Source organism: Lycium barbarum, chromosome 1 (genome assembly GCF_019175385.1).
Source record: "Lycium barbarum isolate Lr01 chromosome 1, ASM1917538v2, whole genome shotgun sequence".
Taxonomy (NCBI): Eukaryota; Viridiplantae; Streptophyta; class Magnoliopsida; order Solanales; family Solanaceae; genus Lycium; species Lycium barbarum.
In genome coordinates, this window is record NC_083337.1 from 120,525,827 (window position 1) to 120,548,047 (window position 22,221).

At 38.8% G+C, this 22,221-nt stretch overlaps 1 long non-coding RNA gene across 1 annotated transcript in view; it reads left to right on the plus strand.

The window, feature by feature from the left end:
* The first annotated feature begins 1,930 nt into the window (after positions 1-1,930).
* The window catches only part of LOC132645447 (uncharacterized), a 41,253-nt gene continuing 20,962 nt past the window's right edge, over positions 1,931-22,221 (plus strand). The window contains exons 1-2 of the long non-coding RNA XR_009584109.1: positions 1,931-2,001; positions 4,099-4,177. This is a non-coding gene — a long non-coding RNA (uncharacterized LOC132645447). The remainder of the gene's footprint in view (positions 2,002-4,098; positions 4,178-22,221) is intronic.

Genomic DNA, 22,221 nt, shown 5'->3' on the forward strand with positions numbered 1-22,221 from the left:
TAAACCTTATAAATAGTTTTAACATGAAAAGAAGAGAATAAAAACTTGTGGAATTAATGTTAATTTCCTTAAATTAACTACCCCTTTCTAAACTAAACCTACTAATTCATTAGGATTTATATAGACTTAAAGAGAACAAAACAAATAAAGAGTTAGTTGCATAATACAATTAATATGCACAAAATAACTAGAGGAATAGATAATTTAAAATGGGCTCAACCCATTTTAAAGAACAAAAGCTGCTGCAATCTGCATTGGGCTTTAGCCCAGAGCTTTGTTTCTTTTTTTTTTTATTTTTCACTGGCTGCGGACAGGGAGGGAACTGATATTTCGCTGGGTCTTGGCCCAACTCCGAATACGGAAGACGAATCCCTTGGACTCGTATGCGGTGGTCATGTGACAAAAAAAATGAAAGAAAGGATTAGGGTAGTGAGGATTTACAAGGCCTATACTTTGAATACGTAAAAACAAAAGCAACAACCATGACTGGTACATATTACTATATCATCAGCCATTTAGCGATACACCAAAGGCATACCAAAAGACGTACAAAGTGCCAGATGTATCTAAGGGTACTTCATGTATACTCAAGTATAAACTTTATTTAGGCATGGGTAACACATAAAATTTCACCTATAACACATATCCATACTATTGTTCTTAGGCGTACAGATCACACTCCATAAAAGGATACACTACTCAATAAAACGCCACTCATATGTATCACGGGATTCGGGATGAGAGTAGCATGCACCAGATGATCAGAAGGGATAGAAGAACAGCCAGGGAAAGGAAAGGGGTTAAACATGACATAATTTTATGCGATCATCATGCGTGGAAAACTCAAAGGTAATTATCCTATGCGAAGGAAAATATCCAGCCCAAAACAGAAGCTACAGCCAAACTGATAACAGGCAAAAAAAAGTAGATAAAATGGGCAGTAGCCAATACACAGCAAAGCAGTTAAAGGAAAACAAATGCAGGCCCAATAACGTGTCCAAGCAGCAGAAGAAACAAATAAAGCAAAGCAGTTTTAATTTCCAGAATAAATAACTCATGCATATATCAGGTATACCCTCAGGTATGCATGATGTTTCCCATTCTTGTAGTAAACGACTGCCAGTTTTCATGACCTATATAAATCAACACCACAAGCCATTTATATCGCGAATATAGGGGCAACAGTCACCAGACCTTTTCACACTTAGGATGTATAGCACTGGTTTATCTTAATACCTACCCTGTCGAGCTGGTTTAATTTATCGCAAAACATTGACAAAACATTCTTTGAGTTTTGACCTTTTCGCACATAAACCTCCATTTAACCAACCCAGCAAAATGCAACAAACTGTATCATACAGACAACCCCAACAACTCCTCTCACAAAACAGTCCAGGGACATAACAGTTGAAGCTAGATCAAATTCATCGTTGTTTCGAGTAATTAAACAGGCATGTTATAATGCGTGGGATACTTGTCATTTTCAAAACAGTAGTAGGCAATGCGAGAGTTGTCGATAGATATTGTTAGCCACATAGAGAGGTCCAACTTATTTTACCATATCTATTGTAGTTCATGTATACATACTAAGTTCTCAAATTAACAAACTCCATACCCAAGCTCAACAGTTTACCATATTGACACATAGCTAAATTTAAACATCTTCATCTGCATATCCATAATAAATGCTTTAAAAGCTATCAGACCCAATCTAGATAACTTGGATCTTACTTTAAATCATTATTTAAAAGCTATCAGACCCAAAAAAATCCATTCATTTGCTATCTTTTACCATCAGTCTCAATTGCATGCCTCTTTCATATCATACTACTAATTTCTTTTGCTTAATTGTGGTTACTTGAAAACTAAAGGGTTGATTCTGTTTAAAGATGAAGCATTTTTCTGTTAGTTGATAGTATCAGTAATGTCTGCTCTATTCAGGTTGTTAATGACTTGCTAAATCCAGCTGGGCAGAATTTAAGAATCAGAGAGGACACTCAGGTTTTATTTCCATTAAGATTCTTATGCATGTTCATGTAAACAATGCTGTTACACACCTATCTTTCTTTATGATGCTGTATCAAGTCATTAACTGTATGACTTCCTTGTTGTTTCATAACTTCCATTCATTTGGCAGCTCTTGTTTTTCTGCTAGGTAGCCCTTTTAATAATAAGAAACTGCCACTTCTACATCTTGGAGGAAGTGCAGTTTAATTAAGCGTGATCAATCTATTCTTTGCACCTTCTTGGTTCAATCAATGAAATTTTACATGTCAAAAAGAAACAAAAGGTTTCGTGATCAACCTATTGGACAAATATATCTACACATGTAAAATGTTGTGAACCTACAATGGTGGACAATCATAAATGACATGCATGAATAGTTGCTTCCTTAGAAATGCTACAATGGCATTGTCAGCAGGTTATTCCAAATACTAGATTCACCTCCAAGCTTACGAAATCTGAAAGCGCTCTCTAGCTGCTGGTTATTGCACATATATCTCCATTGCCTCATTGGTTAGTACAACTACCATAATAGGCCATGGAGCATATGATAACTTGGGGGTTAAGTAGTTGCATGAACTACTTGGTAACTAAGATAACTTGGAAATAAAATTGAGATATACTTGCGAAGCAAATCTACTTCTGAACTAATATTGAGTAGACAGTAAAAAAACTTTTTAACTCTCCTAGCCATTCTTTTTTTATTCTACTATTTTTTTGTTTTGTCGAAATAAACCCTTCATTGGTAATTTAATAGTTAATGAATAAAGTACAAAGAGGGGGACTTGACTGCCTTACTCTTCAAAAAATAAAAAATGAACAAGTTCAATCCCTAAGCTAAGAAAGGAAACCATTCAAATCTTTGACAAAAGTGTAGGAGGTAATCCTCTGGAATGTAAGCAAAAGGCTTGTTCCTGTATTAGAGGAGTCCTTTCATTTACAATGTGAACCATAACTACTTTAACTACATGACTAACTTTACAAAGGTGGCTTCTAATTCTGGAAAGGATTTTGATAATCGAGGAATTCACTGTACTCCAACTTTGAAACTCGATGAATAATGGTCTGCACCTTTCCCTTCTCCACTAAGTATCGAACTTGGTTCGCCTGGTAAGATTCGAACTTGTGACATGTGCCTCCAGTGGCGGAGCCAGGATTTTCATCCAGGGGGTTCAAAAATTCTAAAAGGTAAATACACGAAGAAGTCAGGGGGTTCAACATCTACTATATATACATAACAAAATAATTTTAACTTTGAAAATACACTGTAATTTTTCGCCGAGGGGGTTCGGATGAACACCCTGGAGCCAATGTGGCTCCGCCCCTGTGTGCCTCTCATACATCCACGTTTCCATTGAACTAAATTTTTGAAAAGCAACTCGTCTAGCAATTTTTTTTTGCTAGCAATTCTTATCAATCTAAAAGGAGATCTTCTCTTACCATTTCAATCCAAAAAAAGGCTCAGCTAGTAAGAGCTTACCTGGTATGTTGGAGAGAATCCGGGAACATAACAGATATATTATCACGATTCATGAATTCATGGTCCACATCTAACGTGACCCAAGTGTGACTTGAATGATTTTACTGGCAACTAATAAAAATTGTGCGAGCCCTCTTGAGATAATAAGCAGGACAATACTAAGTTCACTTAAATAACATATCTACTGCAAGGTATATAACATATCTCTAGCCAGCTTTCTGTATTAAATGCTACTAAGCATCTTCCTGATGGGATGTCCAAGGTGCTACTAAATCTGCAATAAGGACCTTCTCATAGAAGCCAATCTCACATGCAAAGAGTCCTTAAAGCTGTTGACATTTGTTGAGATTCTAGCTGCTTTAAACAGAGTATTAGATGCTTATTTTTCAATCTGCACTGGTCTTTTTTTTTTTTTTCATTTAAAGCAGTTTACAGTGTTCAGGTTCGTTTGTAAAGTATTGCTTATGCACATTTTTCTTCATCCTAAGCTATTTTAGTGTGTTGAATCTTCTATTTGATGCAAGCTGCTTTGAAATTTTATAGCACATTGCCCTTCAATTTTCTGATTTCTAAACATACAGTGTTCTTATTTGTTGTCTCCTTATTGGTTATAGGGGACCTTTGTGGAAGGAATTAAGGAAGAAGTTGTTTTATCCCCCGCTCATGCTCTATCCCTTATTGCTGCTGGGGAAGGTATAAGCCGATGCTTTTACAAGTCACAGCATAACTATCTTCAACAAGAGAAAATATAAACAGAAATGTTTCCATTTTCATGTTTTACTTTTTCCTTGTCTACCTTTGTATCCCTGCAAAAGCATACATTTAACTGATGTTGATCAGTGAAGATTTTTAGCAAGAAGAAAGGGCTTCTTGTATTTCTGAATGAATATACAATCCATAAGAATGGGTACTTATACATGAGTTCTAAGACTAAATAAGGAAAGACAATATTACACAATCAATTCCTAATCATTTACATCAATACAATATATTCCTAAAATGAAGCTATCAATCTTAATCATCAATATCAAATCAACATCTCAATCTTAATCATTAATACCAAATCAACACTCCCCCTCAAGTTGGTGCAAAGATGTCGCACATGCCCAACTTTCAAACCAGTGTATGAAAAGTCCGTTTGTTGAGGCCTTTAGTAAACACATCAGCTAGTTGTTTTTCTGATGACATGTGGAATAAACTCAAGACACCACCCGTGACTTTTTCTTTGATGAAGTGTCGATCAATTTCAACGTGCTTTGTTCGGTCATGCTGGACTGGATTTCGAGCTATACTGATTGCAGCCTTGTTGTCACAATACAAGGAAAGTTTCCTTTTTTCAGACAATCTCAATTCTTCTAGTAACTTTTGTAACCACAAAAGTTCGCAAACACCCTGGGCCATAGCTCTATATTCTGCCTCCGCACTTGATCTAGCAACTACACTTTGCTTCTTGCTTCTCCAAGTGACCAAATTTCCTCCTACGAGTGTACAGTAACCGGATGTAGACCTTCTGTCATCTAAAGATCCAGCCCAATCTGCATTGGTAAAGGCTTCTATTTGGAGGTGACCATGTCTGGAGTAAAGTAGACCTTTTCCTGGAGCAGACTTCAGATACCGCAAAATGTGAAAGACAGCTTGCATATGAGGATCTCGAGGATCATGCATAAACTGACTCACTAGGCTGACCGAATAAGCTATGTCTGGTCTAGTGTGAGAGAGATAAATGAGTCTTCCAACCAGCCTCTGATATCTCTCTTTATCAACTGACTTTCCAACTCCGCTTTGTAGTTTGTGAATGCTTTCAATGGGTGATTCTGCTGGTTTGCAACCTGTCATACCTGTTTCTTTCAAGAGATCCAGAATATACTTTCTTTGAGAAATAAAGATTCCTATTTTTGATCTAGCAACTTCAATTCCCAAGAAGTATTGCAATTTTCCTAGATCCTTGATCTCAAATTCCTGTGACAACTTCCTCAATCGGGTCATCTCCTTTTTGTCATCTCCTGTCATTACTATGTCATCAACATAAACTATGAGAAGAGTGAGTTTATCCTTTAAATGTCGTATAAAGAGGGTGTGATCCGCATTTCTTTGTTGGTAACCAAAGGAGATCATTGCTTTATAGAATCTGTCAAACCAAGCTCTAGGAGATTGCTTCAATCCGTACAAGGCTTTCTTCAGTCTGCATACCTTTCCTTGACTTTGTTCAGTACCAAAACCAGGAGGAATCTCCATGTACACATCTTCTTCTAAGTCTCCATGAAGAAATGCATTCTTCACATCGAACTGTTGCAAATCCCAGTCAAGATTAGCTGCACAAGATAGAAGAATTCTAATAGTATTCATTTTTGCAATAGGAGCAAATGTCTCTTGATAATCCACTCCAAAAGTATGAGTGAATCCTTTAGCCACCAATCTTGCTTTGAACCTTTCAATGGAACCATCGGCTTTATGTTTTACAGTGAAGACCCATTTGCAACCAACCAACTTCTTGTCTGGTGGTGATGCGACAAGTTCCTAAGTCTCATTCTTTGATAAGGTCTTCATTTCTTCCATCATAGCTTGCTTCCGCTTAGAACCTGTAAAAGCTTCCCTCCAATTCTGGGGAATAGACACAGAAGAAATAGACAAGGCAAAGGCTCTATAGGAGGGCGATAAAGAATTATAGGAAACAAAATTAGATAAATGGTGTTTAGTGCAAGATCTGACTCCTTTCCTGTGAGCAATAGGCAAATCTAACTCATTAGGAAGTATAGATAACTCACCAGAAGAAGAAGGTTCGGCTTCGACAGGTTGCATGATGGCTTCTTCTGCTCTATTTCTCCTTGAGTAAGTTATCAAATCAGGCCTATCCAAACGCCCAACAGTCTCCCCCTGAATTCTTTCTCTAATTTCACTTTCTCTTATGGTAGTAGTTTCAATAGTCTCCCCCTGAATTCTTTCTCCAATCTCACTTTCCCTTGTGGCAGTAGTTTCAACAATAGAACTAGGAAAACCCATCTCTTCTTCCTTATAATTCTCCCCCTGAAGAGGTGATGGTGTAATACTGAAATAGGGCTCAGATTCCCGAAAGGTAACATCCATACTGACAAAGAATCTCCTAGAAGGAGGGTGATAACATTTGTACCCTTTTTGTGTTGGAGAATACCCAATAAAGACACATTTAAGAGCTCTAGGTTCAAGTTTCCCAGAGTTCCTAGCGTGAACAAAGCAAACACACCCAAATATCTTTGGAGGAACAGTATAGTCATTTTTACCCTTTAAAGCTTTTAAAGGACTTCGGAAATTAAGAGTTTTAAGTGGCATTTTATTGATGAGGTAGGCAGCTACTAGAATGGCATCCCCCCAGTAAGGCTTCGGTAGATTCATGGTAAACAAAAGGGATCTTGCTACTTCTAACAAATGCCTATTTTTTCTTTCAGCAACCCCATTTTGTGCACTAGTATAAGGACAACTAGTTTGATGGATTATCCCAAAAGACTCCAAGTAAGCTCCAAAAGTTTTATCCATGTATTCTGTGCCAATGTCAGTTCGAAATATTTTTATCTTAGCCTCAAACTGAGTACAAATCATCTTATGAAATGACTTAAAACAGGAGAAAACTTCACTTTTGGCTTTTAACAGATATACCCATGTCATTCTAGTGCAACAATCGATAAAAGTAACAAACCATCGGCTACCAGACAAAGAAAGTGTTTGAGTAGGACCCCAGACATCAGAATGAATAGTCGAAAAGGGAATTGTGCTTTTATTGTCACTCAGAGGATAAGAGTTTTTAGTGTGCTTGACATATTCACATGCATCACAAGACAAAGATTCAAACTCAGTTCTAGAAAATAAACCAGGGTATAACTTTTTTAAAGCAAAAAAAGATGGGTGTCCCAACCGTCTATTATTTCTCGGTTGACATCTGTCACGCCCCGAACCATGGCCTGGGCGTAACACGGCACTCGGTGCCTGACTGCATGTGACCGAGCGAACCACATCGCTTGCTGAACCATCATGAGGCATACACGAGCGGAAATATAACGTGAAGTGCATGATGAGCTTTTATAAAACATAGTAAGTCATAATATTAAACATAAATACTTGATTAAGTCATGAATGCGGACAATATCATAAATGAGCCAAACCGGCTGGAAGTCTAACATGACACTTGTCTTGTCTATGAAACCTCTAACATGAGTCTGAAAAAAACACGTAACATACTTGCTGGGACAAGGCCCCCAACATACCCTTAGATGCAAAACTAGATAAAGAAACACAATGCCTAAACCCCGAATGAGATGGGGCTAACCAATAAGCTGGTACGTGCAGATCCTAATGAGCAGAAGCGTCGTCTTGTAAATCCGTACCTGCATCGTGAAATGCAGGCCCCCGGGCAATAAAAGGGGACGTCAACACATTGAATGTACTGGTATGTAAAACAACTGAAAGAAACAACATAGGACATGGAATAACATGATAAAAACTGAAATTGAAAACCTGGACATGAACATGAGCATGAGTACATATATATATATATATATATATATATATATATATATATATATATATATATATATATATATATAACGTAGGTAAAACATGATAAGTCGGGAGAGCATTTTATAAACCGACATGTGATATCACCACGTGGGTACGTGGAGTCTGGTCCTCGCCGCGACCAGCAGAGCCCTCATACCTTGCCAGGGTATAAGATGGTATCGTGCCTGATGGATCCATTCAGTGTAAATTAAGGTATCGTCCTAACTGGGCGGAGCGATCCTTGTCCTATGGTGGCTATATAGTTTTCAGGCTATCTAAGCCTTCTCGGTAATTCGTGCAACTCCCAAAAACATGAACATAATATAATTGGCTAAGAAGCCCATGATTTTCGTGAATAAACTTGTACTTGTCTTGTAATCATGTTTTCACGAAATAACTTATAAACATGGTTTCATGAAATAACTTGTAAACATGGTTTCATGCGATAACTTGTATTTAGTATGTATGTATCTTGTATCATAGCATGAAAGTAATTATATAATATAGTTGCATGAAAACTTGTAGACATTGTAGGATATTCATGAAATAATCATTCTTAGTCAAAACATGCATGCAAGAACCCATGGAATACAAGACATGGGTTTTCACAGATTACGGACGGATTCTCAATAATCATAAAGAAATATTAAGAACTCAATGATGGAATTATAACAATTCATACATAATATAATCATGGACATGGACCTAGGGTTATCATGAGCATGGTATTGAAACCTTAGTTTTAGTAGAGAATCATAATTTTATGAATTATGAGGCGTGGGGAAGAACAATGATGTTCCCACACATAGATAGTAACTATACATACCTGGTAATGCCTCAAACTTGAATTAAAGACTCTAACTTTGAAGAGGATTTCCAAAATCTTGATTCTTGAACCTTGAGATGGTTTTCTTGAGAACCCTAGATTAGGAACAATGATTTCTTGCTTAGATTATTAGAGTATATGTTAGAATTGAGTTGGAAAGGTTTACTCAAGTTAGAAAGGGATTAGGAACTTGAATTCAACCTAGAATCATGATAAACTTACCTTGGAAGGTTCTTGATGCTTGGGACTTGTTCTTCCTGACTTTAGGGTAATTTTTCGTGACTAGGGGTGTTAGGGAAATAAACCCCAAGGTTAAATATAACTTAAAACGCGAAATCCCAACTTTTAACCCGAAATCGACCTGTTTCGCGATGGGTCCGCGATGCGGGTGCATCGCGCGACATTCTGTAGCTCAAAACTCAGAGTTGCGCGATCGGTCCGCGAAGCGGGGCCATCGCGCGCTCTCTCACGCGCCCCGAGAAGCGACGGGTGTCGGTTCTGCACAGTGTTCGGTAAAATAGGCATAACATCTTGTACATAGCTCTGTTTGGGCTCCACAATATACCTTTGGAAAGCTATTTCAAAGGGTTACAACTTTCGTGTTTTAAGTGTTCTCCAATTCCCAACGGATTTTCACGAAATTTGACTGGAAGACAGACATATCGAAAATTTAGCCGATTCTATCGAATTTTAAGTGCCTTACTATTAGCCATATTGAGACGATCATATCTCCTTGCTCCGATCTCTGATTGGCTTGGTCCTTATATCTTTAGAAAGGTATTTCTACATACTACAACATTCATTAAGGGTACTTTCCCAAATTCCCAACTAATCAAGGAGTTATCACTGCCCGAAGTAGGCCTATCAACCATTTTCGCAAAACGTTCAAACCTTCAGTTTTTTCACTAAAACTCTAATGATATGAGTCTAACCTTAGTTCCAAGATACGGGGTGTAACAATATCCTTATTTCCTACAAAAAAGGCCTGACCAGAGTCTCGAGTTCCATCGATCAAATATAAGCCATTATGCAATCTACCACTGCCAATCTTCTTCCCTGTATGAAGGTCTTCAAAAACACAATAATCAGGAAAGAATCTGACACTACAGTTTAGTTCTTTGGTGATAGCGCGAACAGATAATAGGTTAATAGGAAAATCAGGCACATGAAGAATGGATGATAAGGTAATATTAGGAGTACAAAAGATTGAACCTGTTCCAGAGACAGGGGTTAGGGAGCCATTGGCTATTCTGACATAATCCCCTTTGGGACTAGGAGAGTAATTTTGAAGGCCTTTAGAAGAGCCTGTCATGTGTCTATTCGCACCAGAATCAATAATCCAACAATTAAGCTGAGCATTAAAAGCAATACCTGACTGCACATAATTAGGACTAGCAACACTAGAAGAGTCAAGTTTGTTCAGAAGACGGCGAAGATGTTGAACTTCATCTCGAGACAAAGTCTCTCCAGAAGTAGTGTCACCCATATTATCTGGATGGGAAAGGTTAGAATAGGCCTACGACCCGAGAACTGGAAAAAAAAATCCAGAAGAAAATCGCCGGAAAGTTGGCTGCCACTCTGTAATCCTAATTCCGATGATCGGAAAAAATCAAAACTAATAGGGATAGGCTCAGAATGTTCCAGCGACCCCAACAGAGAAAAATAATCTAGAAACGAACTGAACGGGAGGAGTTTTTTGTGCGGACAGCCACAAAGAGAGAAAAACTCGACCTCTTTGATAAAACACGGAACCCTAGTGCTGCGAGGGAGAAAACTCACCTCAAAAAGGCAGCAATGGATCTGATACCATGAAGATTTTTAGCAAGAAAAAAGGGCTTCTTGTATTTCTGAATGAATATACAATCCATAAGAATGGGTACTTATACATGAGTTCTAAGACTAAATAAGGAAAGACAATATTACACAATCAATTCCTAATCATTTACATCAATACAATATATTCCTAAAATTAAGCTATCAATCTTAATCATCAATATCAAATCAACATCTCAATCTTAATCATTAATACCAAATCAACAATCAGCAATTGCTCGCATTTCACGCTAATTTTTCTGCATAAATTGTATTAGACCAGTTTTTCCTCCATTGTTGGGAAGTTCTTTCACTACAAGTTAAGAACCAAAATTTTGCTACATATATCATGCCAAGAGAACATATGTATATTGGTAATGTTTCCCAAAGTGCATATATGATAGTTGAATGCAGCAATAGTAATTCTGTTTCCATACTTTATTCCTTTTGGGAAACTTCTTTCCCCAAATTCATCCTCTAGTTTGGGTATTGTTCAGTATAGCCCTTGACTATAATTTTATAAGGTTACAGCCTGTCGCCTGTTCGGCCCTTAGCTAAGTTGCCTTTATGAGAAATATAAGAGAATGGGAGAAAGAACAGGTGGGAATCCAATACTGAGATTATTGCCACGTCCCAAAATACCCGCTAGACGTGATTGGCACCCAGCAAACACCACCCGCCAGGCGAACTGTATATCATACTCTTAACTATTTACAAAAGCACTAAAAGAAAATAAGTGCAGGTCCAACAACGTTATTAATGATAAAAATGCGAAATAGTCGCCAACCAAATCCATAATCGATTTATGAAAACCAATCAATGCTAAGATAAAAAAAATCTCTAGCCCACATCCCACATTATGACCATGGAGCATCTAATAGAGTTACATGAGTTTGAGTGTCGGGCATGTAAACCCAAAATAAAAGAAATAACTAGAACTAAACAAAATAAAGCTGAAATGGCTGCCTCCACGAACAATGCAGTGGCTCACCTCAGCAACAGAATCCACTCACGAAGTCTTCAATTACCAGCTTCGTTCTCAACGACAGTATCTGCATGGACATGCAGGTAAGGAGTGAGTTATACATAAATATAACCCAGTAAGATCCTCGACCTGCCACTTCAAATACCCCTGGAACAAGTGTTAGAAAATACAAACACACAACAAGCACAAAAATATTATGCACATGAATATATCATTATATAATAGCAACCAAGGTCCAAACCACTGTTTATCAAATATATTATATATCTCAACACAATTTACACTACGAACCGTCATAAGTGGCAGTTAAAGAATTAGTCAACACTATGAATCCACGGCAACATACACAATGTGCCAAATATGTCAGGAAGCATACACAATGCTAAGGGAAGCATACACAATGCCCCAGTATAATCAAGAAGCATACACAATGCTAAGGGAAGCATACACAATGCCCCAATATCATGGCTCACAGATATATCACATCACAAAATAATTTATAAAGAGAGTTTTGGATTATTTGAAAATAAAGTATATGCGGTTGGCCTTAAGGACCACCGATTCTGCCAAGCACACGCTCGCCCCAACACATGGACCAGGCAGACAAAACATATTTTTAAAACGGTTTTTGAAAAGCAAGTACCCAAAGCTTAAAGTCTCACTTACCTCAAATTCACAATTCAAGCACACTTCCCAATAAATCAAAACTGCGTTCTTGAGTCTCCGGATTGCCTCAAAATACACAAAAACGGATTTAGAATGGTCAAAACCCTTAGGGTAAACCACTTCTATATTTTTAGAGGCTTAAACGGTTAAAGTCAAATTTTAAAGGACGAAAACGCCCTCTGGTCAATGTGTTCAAAACCCAACAAGACTTATGTTTTCGGAAAGGCCTTAACGAGAGGATTCCAACGATATATAGAAGTCTAAAATCCGACGCTATTTGCCCTTTCAAATCAATGATTTTGGTTGAAGAACCCTAGAGCTAAACTTTCTCCATTCCTCAAAATATCCCCATGTTTTCACTATAAAGATTCACCCATAATTATGTAATAAACTTAAATAAAATATTACAATCATTACCTTAATGAGTTGGGAGGAAAATCTTTATTTTTTTTCTCCTCTCCCTTCTTCTCTTTTTCTCCCTTTCTTCTACTGCGTTTTTTTTTTCCTTGTTTCTGCTTCTATCGTTTCTGGTTTTCTATTTCACGTCTGATGCTCATCATACTCTTATTCCTTTTTCTCTTTATTTTCTTTTTCTTTTCTTTTTCTTCTTTTTGTGGGCTTGGCCCACATCTCTTTTTATTTTTTTAAAGGACCCTTTAATCCTTCTTTTCTTTTATTTTGTACCACTTAATTCTTCTATATATATATATATTTGTTTTTTTTTATTTCCTTCTTTTATTTAAATTACCAACTAAGCCTAAAAAAATATGGGTTATTACATTCTCCACCACTTAAAATGACGTTCATCCTCGAACGGATCTAGATCATACCTGTCGCGTCAAATAAATGAGGATATTTATCTCGCATATCCGTCTCAGACTCCCAAGTAGCCTCCTCGGTTGGATGATTACGCCACAACACTTTGACTGAAGCTACCTTCTTCGACCTCAATTGTCGCACTTGCCTATCAAGAATAGATATCGGACCCTCCTCATAAGTCAAATTTTCATCGAGCTCCACATCCTCTGGTTGAATCTTATGGCTGTTATCACCGACATATCGTCTTAGCATAGACACGTGAAATACGGGATGAACAGCAGACAATATCGGAGGTAAAGCAAGTCTATATGCCACCAACCCAATTCGATCCAAAATCTCATAAGGACCAATGTACCTAGGACTTAACTTTCCTTTCCGAGCGAATCTCATAACTCCTTTCATAGGGGATACTTTTAAAAAGACTTTTTCCCCCTTCATGAACTCCATATCACGTACTTTCTTATCTGCATAGGACTTTTGTCTGCTTTGTGCTGTCCGAAGCCGTTCTCGTATCAATGCAACTTTTTCCAAGGCTTGCTGAACCATATCTGGACCTAATAGTTGTGCTTCGCCCGGTTTGAACAATCCAATTGGTGAACGACACATGCGACCATATAGAGCCTCAAACGGCGCCATCTGTATACTCGATTGGTAGCTGTTATTATAAGCAAACTCTGCCAAAGGCAACTGATCATCCCAATGACCACCAAAATCAATCGCGCAAGCTCTAAGCATGTCCTCTAAAATTTGAATAACTCGCTCAGACTGCCATCAGTTTGTGGATGAAAAGCTCTACTCAACTCGACCTGCGAACCCAACGACTTCTGAAAAGACTTCCAAAACTCGGTAGTAAATTGTGCACCTCGATCAGATATTATAGAAATAGGCACACCATGAAGTCGTTCTATCTCACGGAGGTAAATATTTGCTAACTGCTCTGCGGTATGAGTAACCCGAACTGGTATAAAATGAGAATGACTTAACGCCCCCATTTTGCACTCGATCTCGCAGTCTAGCAAGACGGGGATCTTCATATTGGCAAGCCTTGACCTGCCCCACTAAGGACGATTGTGCCACCATAACTGCAAGTAACCTGCCCTGTACTGTATGATCAATCCGAACTCCGCGGTTGGCTAATGCCTGAATATCCTTAGCCATAGGTCGTTCTCCAGCAGTAAATCGGGCCAAGCTGCCCATAGACTTTCTACTCAAGGCGTCTGCCACCACATTCGCCTTACCAGGATGATACAAAATAGTAAGATCATAATCTTTAAGTAACTCTAACCACCGTCGCTGTCTCAAATTCAGATCTCTTTGCTTGAATATGTATTGCAAACTCTTGTGATCAGTATAGATTTCACACGGCTCACCATAAAGATAGTGACGCCAGATCTTGAGTGCAAATACAACTGCGGCCAATTCTAAGTCATGAGTTGGATAATTCTTCTCATGTTTCTTTAGCTGTCGAGACGCATAAGCTACCACTTTACCATTCTGCATCAAGACACAACCCAACCTAACTCGAGATGCATCACAATAAATGGTGAAACCACCCTCATCAGTAGGTAAGGTCAAAATCGGGGCCGTAGTCAATGCAATCTTTAATTTCTGAAAGCTTTCTGAACATTCATCTGACCACTGGAGTACCACACCTTTCTGAGTTAAGCGTGTCAATGGAGCAGCTATCTTCGAGAAACCCTCCACAAACCTTCTGTAATATCCAGCTAGTCCCATGAAGCTGTGTATCTCTGTGGGAGTAGTGGGTTGAGGCCAATCTCGAACTGTTTCAATTTTCTTTGGATCAACTTGAATCACATCTCAGGACACCACGTGTCCTAAAAAGGAAATTGTGCTCAACCAGAACTCATATTTTGAGAACTTGGCATAAAGCTTTCGTTCCTTAAGTGTCTGTAGCACAATTCTCAAGTGTTGTCCATGCTCAGCCTCACTCCGAGAGTAGACCAAAATATCATCAATGAACACAATCACAAAATGGTCTAAGTATGGCTTGAATACCCTGTTCATGAGGTCCATAAATGTTGCGGGGGCATTAGTAAGCCCGAATGACATCACCAAAAATTCGAAGTGCCCATATCTTGTCCGAAAAGCTGTCTTGGAGATGTCCTCAGTCTTGATTCCCAGCTGATGATAACCTGATCTCAAGTCAATTTTGGAAAAATGAGTAGCACCCTGCAGTTGATCAAACAAATCATCAATACGAGGCAATGGATACTTATTCTTGATAGTCGCCTTGTTCAGTTGCCTGTAGTCAATGCACATTCTCATCGTGCCATCTTTCTTCTTCACAAATAACACAGGTGCACCCCAAGGCGATACACTAGGCCTAATGAACCCCTTATCAAGTAGCTCTTGGAGTTGAACCTTCAGTTCTCTCAACTCGGCTGGAGCCATACGATATGGAGGAATAGAGATAGGTTGAGTCCCTGGAACTAAATCAATGTTGAACTCGATTTCTCTCATCGGGGGTAGGCCGGGTAAATCTTCAGGAAAAACATCCGCAAATTCGCGAACAACAGGAACACTAAGGTTGAGTCCCTGGAACTAAATCAATGCTGAACTCGATTTCTCTCATCGGGGGTAGGCCGGGTAAATCGTCAGGAAAAACATCCGCAAATTCGCGAACAACAGAAATACTATCAATAGTAACATTCTCCGCTCGAGTATCATGAACGGTGGCAATAAAACCCAAACACCCATGATTAATCATTCGACGTGCCTTTACATAAGATATTATTTTTCCTTAAGTCACAGAAGTCATGCCTTTCCACACTAAAGTTTCTCCAGGAAAATCAAAACGTATAAGCTTAGCGTAGCAATCAACCGATGCATAACATGATGCCAACCAATCCATGCCCATAATCACATCGAAAGCGGACATCGGTAACACATAGATCAACTACGGTGTCCCTGCCCTGAATAGATATCACAGAATCTCTATAAACTCTATCCACTAATATACTCCCCCCCACTGGGTTTCTACCACATACGGCACATTAATAGACTCAACTCCCCGTTCTAAGAATATAGCAAAAGAAGGAGATACATACGAATACGTAGAACCAGGATCAATAAGAGCATATGCACCATGAGAACCAATAGTAATAATACCTGTGACTACTGCATTAGATGCCTCGACATCTTGTCTGGTCATAGCAAAGAATCTCGGCGGTCCACCCCCTCCCTGAGCAACCTGTGCACCCTGTCGACCCTGTCCACGAGCACCCTGTGGAGCGGTCCTAGCTGGCTGAATCTGACCCTGTGTAGCTGTAGTAGTTCTGGGCTGAGTAGATCTGGACTGCCCACGATAAAAACCACTCTTGCCCCCAGATGGAGCACCACTAAACCCACATGTGTTACGTGGTTTTTTGCTTTCACGCTCAATTTTGTCCATCTCTAGATAGGACTCGTAACGGAGAGCAGTGTCAACTACATCTGAATAGGTACCATATCGCACATCTCGTACCACAGGACCACGATAGCGATGCTCAAGTCCATCCACAAATCGTCTCACCTTCTCTCTCGGATCCTCTACCAAATAAGGTACATACCTGGATAAATCTATAAACTTGGCCTCATATTCTGTAATGGTCATAGTTCCCTACCGCAGATTATTGAACTGACGTCTCATGTCATCTTGCTTGCTTAATGGAATAAACCTGTCCTTAAACAGTGCTAAAAATTCTGACCAAGTAATAGGTGGTAACCCTGCTGGCCTACCTCTCTGAATCGAAATCCACCAAGACTCTGCAGAGCCTGAGAATAAGAAAGTGGCAAATTCCACACCACGAGTCTCCTTCAGCCCCAACGTAGTCAATATCTTTTCACAATGATCAATGAACTTCTGAGGTTCAATAGAAGTTGGTGAAGCATCAAACTCTGGTGGCTTAAGATCCATGAAATTCTTAAACTCCTTAGATTGCCCTATAGACTGGACAACCTGTTGAGGGGCCAATTGAGGCGTCTGATTAGCTGCAACATTCAACTGAACTTGAGCTTGTGCTTGTGAAGTAGCCTGAGGACCTGTAATTCCACCATGATTAGGCGCCAATGCCTCCAAAACATTCAATAATCTGGTCACCACATCTGCGGGCATAGCAATAGTAGGGGCGGCAGCTGGTGCCGGTGGAGTGTTCTGAACCACTTGTTCTTGCAGTTGCTCTGAAGCAACTCGGGGCTAACCCCCATTCACAACTTCAGGCTGAGGAGTGGCCTGAGTCCTAGTCTGAGCTCTAGTCTGATGAGCACTAGCTTGTCTACCACCGAGGGTAGCACTCTGTCCAGCACCACGTTTAGCAGATGAAGATGCACGTTTCTTAGCCATCTGCGAAATAAATATTACAAGGTTAAACTTGATTCAACTCACGCACGAACAAGGAATGAAAGAAGGGAAAACTTCCTAGATGTCCAGTAGCCTCAAGGTCATAAGTATGGGCGCCTACATACCCATGAAAAAGATTTTACTAAACACTGCTCCATGACCCGGGACTTGAAGCCTAGGCTCTGATACTAACTTTGTCACGTCCCAAAATACCCGCTAGACGTGATTGGCACCCAGCAAACACCACCCGCCAGGCGAACCGTATATCATACTCTTAACTATTTACAAAAGCACTAAAAGAAAATAAGTGCAGGTCCAACAATGTTATTAATGATAAAAATGTGAAATAGTCGCCAACCAGATCCATAATCGATTTATGAAAATCAATCAATGCTAAGATAAAAAAAAATCTCTAGCCTACATCCCACACTAAGACCATGGAGCATCTAACAGAGTTACATGAGTTTGAGTGTCGGGCATCCAAACCCAAAATAAAAGAAATAACTAGAACTAAACAGAATAAAGCTGAAATGGCTGCCTCCACGAACAATGCGGTGGCTCACCTCAGCAATAGAATCCACTCACGAAGTCTTCAATTACTAGCCTCGTTCTCAACGATAGTATCTGCATCGACATGCAGGTAAGGAGTGAGTTATACATAAATATAACCCAGTAAGATCCTCGACCCGCCACTTCAAATACCCCTGGAACAAGTGTTAGAAAATACAAACACACAACAAGCACAAAAATATTATGCACATGAATATATCATTATATAATAGCAACCAAGGTCCAAACCACTGTTTATCAAATATATTATATATCTCAACACAATTTACACTACGAACCGTCATAAGTGGCAGTTAAAGAATTAGTCAACACTATGAATCCACGGCAACATACACAATGTGCCAAATATGTCAGGAAGCATACACAATGCTAAGGGAAGCATACACAATGCCCCAATATAATCAAGAAGCATACACAATGCTAAGGGAAGCATACACACTGCCCCAATATCATGGCTCACAGATATATCACATCACAAAATAATTTATAAAGAGAGTTTTGGATTATTTGAAAATAAAGTATATGCGGTTGGCCTTAAGGACCACCGATTCTGCCAAGCACACGCTCGCCCCAACACATGGACCAGGCAGACAAAACATATTTTTAAAATGGTTTTTGAAAAGCAAGTACCCAAAGCTTAAAGTCTCACTTACCTCAAATTCACAATTCAAGCACACTTCCCAATAAATCAAAATTGCGTTCTCGAGTCTCCGAATTGCCTCAAACTATACAAAAACGGATTTAGAATGGTCAAAACCCTTAGGGTAAACCACTTCTATATTTTTAGAGGCTTAAACGGTTAAAGTCAAATTTTAAAGGAAGAAAACGCCCTCTGGTCAATGTGTTCAAAACCCGACAAGACTTATGTTTTCGGAAAGGCCTTAACGAGAGGATTCCAACGATATATAGAAGTCTAAAATCCGACGCTATTTGCCCTTTCAAATCAATGATTTTGGTTGAAGAAATCCTAGAGCTAAACTTTCTCAATTCCTCAAAATATCCCCATGTTTTCACCATAATGATTCACCCATTATTATGTAATAAACTTAAATAAAAGATTACAATCATTACCTTAATGAGTTGGGAGGAAAATCTTTATTTTTTTTCTCCTCTCCCTTCTTCTCTTTTTCTCCCTTTCTTCTACTGCGTTTTTTTTACCTTGTTTCTGCTTCTATCGTTTCTGGTTTTCTATTTCACGTCTGATGCTCATCAGACTCTTATTCCTTTTTCTCTTTATTTTCTTTTTCTTTTCTTTTTCTTCTTTTTGTGGGCTTGGCCCACATCTCTTTTTATTTTTTTAAAGGACCCTTTTATCCTTCTTTTCTTTTATTTTGTACCACTTAATTCTTCTATATATATATTTTTTTTTATTTCCTTCTTTTATTTAAATTACCAACTAAGCCTAAAAAAAATATGGGTTATTACAATTATTACATCAAACTATGAGAGGTTTGGGTTGTGATGTATATATTTTAAAATGGGAAGGAGCATGATAACAACGAGGTTAGGGAGATCCTAAATATATAAATAAATTATTAGATGTGCAGAAGGAGCATGATAACAACAATGTCTTTATTTCTTGCTCCAACTTCGGTCATTGAAAAGTTGGAAAAGTTTCAGAGAGATTTGGCGGACAGGACAAGGAAGTTTCAATTGGTGCGGTGGGAGACTATCACATCTCCTAAAAAACGGGGAGGCCTTGGAGTTAAAGATTTAAAAGTCTTTAATAAAGCTTTATTAGGCAAATGGTTGTGGAGGTTCGGGGTGGAAGCACAAGCTTTGTGGAAGGGGGTGATAGTTGATAAGTATGGGATTACGGAAAGGGGGTGGAAAACTAGAGACATCGCTTTGCCTTTTGGATATGGGTTGTGCAGGAATATCATGAAGATATGAGATCATTTAGTGGAAAATATCTCATTCAAGGTTGGAGACGGAGAAGAGTACTTTTTTGCGGACATAACTGGTGTGGGAACATTTTATTGAAAGATGATTTTCATAGTTTGTACAGAATTTCTTGCCAAAGAGACTTGTCAATTCAACAAATTAGGGGGACACAAGATGGAGCGACTTTTTGGGACTTGAGATTTAGAAGTGGGAAGTGAGTGAGTTTCAAAGATTGATAGAATTGCTTTATAGGCAAGTCATGGTGGTGGGGCCTGGAAAATAATGGAGTGTTCTCTGTGAAGTCTTTCTATGAGAAGCTTTTGGTTTGGGAGGAGGTTGATTTCCCATGTAATGTAATATGGGTTCCAAGTGTGTCGAGGAAGGTGTGTTTCTTCACCTGTCTAGCTACTAGAGGGGTGATTTTGACATTGGAAAATCTTAGAAAGCGGAAGGTTGCCTGTGTTAGTTGGTGTTACATGTGCTAGGAGGCGGGCGAGAACGTGGACCATCTTCTTCTACATTGCGGCTTGCGGGCGAGAACGTGAACCATCTTCTTCTACATTGCGGCTTTACAATGAGATTATGGTGGGATATGTTAAAGTGATTTCGAACTTCTTGGGCAATGCCAAGAAGTGTGAAAGAGTTGATGGTCAGTTGGAAGAGCAGGAGGAGGAGGAGAATATGAAGGGCTTGGAATATGGTTTCGCTTGCGTTGTGGGTGGTTTAGAGAGAGAGAAATAGGAGAGCTTTTGATGGAGTAGAGTCGAGTTTCTCTCAGTTGAGGAGTAGTCTCCGCTCCCTTATTTTCTTTTGGTGAAAACAGAAAGTTCCTTGTAGTGTAGATGATTGGGCAGAGTTTGTAGAGAATCATATTGTGTAGATGCTTTACCTTTTGGTATATACCTTGTATACGGCTAGTTTGGCCAGTTTATGAATGAAAATACCTTTACTTGATAAAAAAGTGCAGAAACCAAAATAGAAAAGAATTTGAAAACTAGAAAATAAAGATATGGGAAATTCAAGGAAATAAAGATATGGGAAATTGAAAACTAGAAAATAAAGATATGAGAAATTCAAGAACACAAGTTTTGAAGATTGAAAAGCTCCAAGTAACAACGAATTGATTATTGGGTGGACCAAACGTCTTTACTTTAAACGAATCAAACTTAGAATTCGGATCTTGACCCCTTCTTGAGTAACGTTAGACAACAATTAGTATGTGTACTAGTCGCCTTCTAAGAATACCAAGAAGAAACCAAAGATATCAAAGAAGAAGTTATCTTACTACCTTGAATTATGAACTAGCTAGGTTGAAAGATAAATCCCAAAGCAATCTGCCACAAAGTTTCAAAAGAACTCTTGGTTATAAAATATTCTTCAAATGTAAGTTTCAACGAAGGAACGAAGCACCCCTTTATATAGTAGTAAAGAAGGGGGCTGGTCAAACACAAAATTAAATAGGAATGATATTTCCTAAGGGCATAGAATGTTTCCCACACTTAGACCAATGCAAGTCAACATAAATTAAAACAACTCTTAAATATGTATTCTAGAAACTAGTTTTGGGGCAGATTTGGGCTGCTGTATTTATCTCTTTTTTGGGGCAGATTTGGCCTCATTTCATCTCATCTTGGACTTTAATTTGGCCTCCAAATAGGTGTAAGACTTGGACATAATATCTTCATTGGCTGGAGCTCTTCTTCCATCACAAGACACTTTTTATTAGCTAATTGGCCATTGAGCTTATTTTGAAATTTTCTTGTTTGAGATCTTGTCATGGGTCTTCTTGGAACCTCGAAAGCTTCATCCATGTCCTTTAATGACGTTGAGCTGCCATGGATGCTATCATTCCCCTCTTCTTGAACAACATTCATCCTCGAATTCAAACCTGCATCAAATAAGGAAAGATCAAAAACATTGAAGGTAGCACTAACTTGATATTCGCTCGGAAGATCAAGTTTGTAAGCATTGTCTCCAATACTTTCATGGACTTCAAATGGACCATCTCCTCTTGGGTCTAATTTGGGTCTTTTTTCGGCAGGAAATCTTTCCTTCCTGAGATATAGCCGTGAATCATATAATTCTATAAAGACCGTTCTCTCAAGCAATTCACTACTCACTTGGAAAGGAAGAAAGAGATACTCACAAGATTTTGAAACACCAATAATCTTGAGGAATAAAACTTACATATGTAAGTTGGTTTCACCAATTATGTACCCCAAACCATCTTGCCAACCAAGACTTCTCCGCTGTTAGTATGGTAAAGAAGGCAATGTACAAGATTGTTCGAGCACCAACTTAGCCCAAGT